At 71.3% G+C, this 4,197-nt stretch overlaps 1 long non-coding RNA gene across 1 annotated transcript in view; it reads right to left on the bottom strand.

Annotated features, from left to right (window-relative positions):
• Positions 1-3,185: 3,185 nt before the first annotated feature.
• The window catches only part of LOC142827417 (uncharacterized), a 1,043-nt gene continuing 31 nt past the window's right edge, over positions 3,186-4,197 (bottom strand). Inside the window, exons 1-2 of the long non-coding RNA XR_012902153.2 lie at positions 4,000-4,197; positions 3,186-3,564 (exon numbers count right to left, since the gene is read on the bottom strand). The exon at positions 4,000-4,197 is cut by the window's right edge and continues 31 nt beyond it. This is a non-coding gene — a long non-coding RNA (uncharacterized LOC142827417). The remainder of the gene's footprint in view (positions 3,565-3,999) is intronic.

The following is a 4,197-nucleotide window of genomic DNA, read 5'->3' as shown; positions in this document are numbered from 1 at the left end:
CCTCCTGCCTCCCCCAGGGAAACAGGAAAGAGCTTCGTGTGCAATGCAGCGAACCGGCCCCTTAACGGCTCCTCCGGTGGGTTTCCTCACCGCAGGGAGGCCAGGAGCAATAGCTGCTTTGCAGCGTCGCCCAGAGACCCTGGGCCCGGCCTGAGCCCCCCCGGGGTGCTGGGATGCGCATGGGGGCAGGAGGAGGTAGGACAGGCTGTTTGTCCCCGTGTGATACTTTGTCCCCCACACGGAGCCACCAGCCTGGCGTGCAGGCTGCCAGCCGCTGGACACTGGGGCGCAGGGGCCTGCCCCTCCCTCGACCCCCCACTACCTGCTGCTGCTCCTTTCCCCTCCCACCCGCCTGCCCTCTGGAAGCCCCCGCTGCTCGCCCTGTCCCTGCTGCCCCGGGGGGGGAGAGGAGTGAGGAGGGATGTGGCAAGCCGGGGCACGGGGAGGGGGGGGTCTGCCAGGTGAGTGCGGTGGCTTGGCTGGGGGGCCTTCAGAGGGTGGGGGGCTTGGCCTGGGTTGGCCAGGCGGGGGTTTTCGAGGGCGGGGAGAGCTGGTGGCTTGACCATCTTGGCCTGGCCTAGCAGCCCAGGGGACACGGGCTGACGGCTCCAGGACGTGGGGATGGCCCAGAACCGGGGGCTGGACCAGCAGCTCGGCTCTGTGTGGCTGCAGCAGGTGGGCTGGGACTCCTCCGGTCACAGGGGGACGCTTTGGGGGCCCAGCGTCTTGGGGGGTGGGGCCTCAGGCAGCCTCCCAACAGCAGCCAGCCACTCTGGGGGGGCTCACCTCCCTGACGCAGGGGTCCCCTTGCCACCGCTTCCCAAGCCCGCTGGGTGCTGCGCTGCCTCTCCAGGGCGGTTCCCGAGAGTCAAAGGCTCTTCCCTGGCCAGCTCCAGGGGCTGGAACCGGGCATCCCGGGGGGAATCAGGGGACTCAGTGGGAGGCGGGCGGTGGGCGAGTGTGTTTTACCTGCTGCGCCGGCCTGCCCCGAGTGCCTAAAACGCCAGCCCCCTCCTGCAGCCCCGTCTGCCGTCCCTCTGGGCTCCCCTCGGGCGGGGCGGGACCCGGGGCAGGAGAGCTGAGAAATGGGAACAAATTGTCCAGTGTCGACCCCCCCCCCGTCTTACAGGCCTGAGCCCTGAGGTCCCCCCCTGTGTGTACGGTGTGTCACCCGGTGTGCACCGGGGAGGGTCCAGGGCAGGAGACGGGGCGGCCGGCTGTGAGTTCGGTACAAGCCTGCCGGGCTGCGGGGGGGCACCCCAGAGCTTTGCTGAGGTGCGTCGCCGGCTCTGTTGGATACAGCCTGCGGCCAAGCTCTTCCAAACCGGCCTGGCCATTGCTATGTGGGGCCGGCCATGCCAGGGCGGAGGCTGGGAAGTGCCTGGCCCTGGGCTCTCCGGCCCCGGGAATAAGCTCGGGGGCTGGGGCACGTGGCCGCACTGCCCCGGAGAAGCTAAGGGCAGGTATTTCCAAAGGGGTGTGATATTGCCCTCTGCAGGGTCCTCACGGAGACTCCTGAGGAAACCTCCCGGCTGTGGGGGGAGCCCAGAGGAAAACGCCGGCCCGAGGGGATGGCTCAGAGGCATTAAATGAGTATCCGGCCCCATGCGTGTCGGTCTGGCCCCCTGGCGAGGCGGCGCCGGGGAAGGGTCAGAGGTCGTGCCCCTCATGTGGGGCAGGACGTGACGGCGCTGGGCTGCAGACTGGATCGGGCCCGGGGCCCATCCCTGCTGGGGACTGACTGGCGAGGTGCCCCCCTGGCCCGGCTGCATCCGAGGAAGGAAACATTTCTAGGGTCCCAGGGCAGTCTCCCCTCCCCCCCCGCAGACCCCATGGCCAACCCGCCCTGCCCATGGCCCAGGCCCTGGGGGGCTGAAGCACAGGCAGAGAACAACTGGGGAGGGGTCAGAACGGGGGGGGGGGAGGGGGCTGGTTGGGGCTGCTGCTCGGGCAGCTCTGGGGTTGGCAGCCAATCCGCTGCCCAGCTACCGGCCCTGCCCCCCCTACCAGCTGCTGCACAGGACCACCCCCCTTCCGCCTCCCCCCAGCTGATCTAAGGGCAGGAGGGGCACAAAGGAGCAGGCGGGCGGGCGAGAGGCCCTCAGGAGAGGGAGTCCTGGGGGAGGGGAGGAGCCGGGGTGGGAAGAGAGGCAGGGGGCGGGGCTCCGGGGGCAGTTTGGGCGGGAGTCCTGGGGGAGGGGAGGAGCCGGGGTGGGAAGAGAGGCAGGGGGCGGGGCTCTGGGGGCAGTTTGGGGGGGAGGCTTTGGGGAAGGGGGAGGAGGCGGGGTGGGAAGAGAGGCAGGGGGTGAGGCTCTGGAGGCAGTTTGGGGGGGAGTCCTGGGGGAGGGGAGGAGCCGGGGTGGGAAGAGAGGCAGGGAGCGGGACTCCGGGGGCAGTTTGGGGGGGAGGCTTTGGGGGAGGGGGAGGAGCCGGGGTGGGAAGAGAGGCAGGGGGCGGGGCTCCGGGGGCAGTTTGGGGGGGAGTCCTGGGGGAGGGGAGGAGCCGGGGTGGGAAGAGAGGCAGGGGGCGGGGCTCTGGGGGCAGTTTTGGGGGGAGGCTTTGGGGGAGGGGGAGGAGCCAGGGTGGGAAGAGAGGCAGGGGGCGGGGCTCCGGGGGCAGTTTGGGGGGGAGGCTTTGGGGGAGGGGAGGAGCCGGGGTGGGAAGAGAGGCAGGGGGCGGGGCTCCGGGGGCAGTTTGGGGGGGGAGGCTTTGGGGGAGGGGAGGAGCCGGGGTGGGAAGAGAGGCAGTGGGCGGGGCTCCGGGGGCAGTCTGGGGGGAGGCTTTGGGGCAGGGGAAGGAGCCGGGGTGGGAAGAGAGGCAGGGGGCGGGGCTCCGGGGGCAGTTTGGGGGGGAGGCTTTGGGGGAGGGGGAGGAGCCGGGGTGGGAAGAGAGGCAGGGGGCGGGGCTCCGGGGGCAGTTTGGGGGTGACGCTCTGGAGGGGTGTGGAGCACCTACCGGCAAACCCACACGTCTGTGTCTGTGGCAGTGTCCCATTGGCAATACAGGGGTTCACAGCTGCCTGGCTCCTGCCCTGCATTGCGCTTCCTTGGGGCCGGGAACCAAGGCGCCCGGGTCCCAGCTGGGGCAGGGCGGGGGAGGCGGGCGTGGCCGAGGGGACCCTGCCCTGCGCCCCTCGAGCCGGGCCGGTGGGACGGAGGGCGACAGAGCTGCTGTCTCTAGGGAGCCCGGATCGGCGCTCACGGCTTTTATTGGTGGGAGCGAATAGACGCAAACACTGGGGAAGCTCCGGGCTCAGCAAAGCGGGTTCCTTTCGGGCGCGCAGGGAATGAGCCTCCGGACCGGGCTCAGGCCTGGCCTCCGCCCCCGGCGCTCAGGTGGGGCTGAGAGCTCCTGCCCCTGCAGCAGAAGCAGGCGAACGGGGGGCGGGGGCAGGCCAGCTGGGCCCAGCCAGAGCCAAGTGCCTGGGGGTGCTGTCCTCTCCCCAGCGGAGCCGTCGGTTCAGCCTTTCCGGACTCCGCTTCTGATGACTACACCTATGATCGTCAGATGGCCGGGTCTCCAGTATCTGGTCCACGGCCCCGCGGCCCGTCTCACTCGCACTCCCTGAAACACAGACAGCGCTGGGGCCGGAGCAGCGGGAGGGCCCTGCCACGCCGGCCCCAGCCCCCTCCCTGGCTGCCCGCTCCCGGCTGGCACTGGGGAGACCCCGGGGAGGGTCCCCGCCCAGCCAGGCTGGGAGCCTGGGAGAAGCACCGGGCCTGTCAGTGTCTGGCAGCCCCAGCCCAGAATCCCCCTTTGCATTGGTCCCAGGCGGGCCCCGAGGCAGGCCGGGTGCCAATGCGCCGCTGGGACCCAAGGCGGCCGTGGGGGGGTGATGCTCCCTGCACGTCCAACGGGGGCGCCCTGAGCTGGACGTCACAGGCTCCCCCGGGCTGGGCTGCCAGAGCAACCCCGTCTCCAATACCCCCCCAGGGATCCCCAGGACGGGGCACCAGGACAGAGCCCCCCCGCTGGGCCGGGCTCAGGGGCAGGACTCACCAGCGGCTGCCGTCGGGCACCATCCGCCTGGGGCAATGCCCCTTCAGGGGCTGCCCCCGCGCCGGGATCCTCCGCGCCCAGCGGCTGCTGCAGGACGGGCCCAGCCAGGGCAGCCCCGGCCAGCGCCAGAACCAGCAGCAGCACCAGCCCCCGACGCCTCATCGTCCTCCCAGGCTGCGTCTCGTCCGCCACCCGCTC

Source organism: Pelodiscus sinensis, chromosome 2, assembly GCF_052426305.1.
Source record: "Pelodiscus sinensis isolate ZL-2025 chromosome 2, ASM5242630v1, whole genome shotgun sequence".
NCBI lineage: Eukaryota > Metazoa > Chordata > Testudines > Trionychidae > Pelodiscus > Pelodiscus sinensis.
The sequence above is the reverse complement of the archived record's forward strand: the minus strand, read 5'-3'. Positions and strand labels throughout refer to the sequence as shown.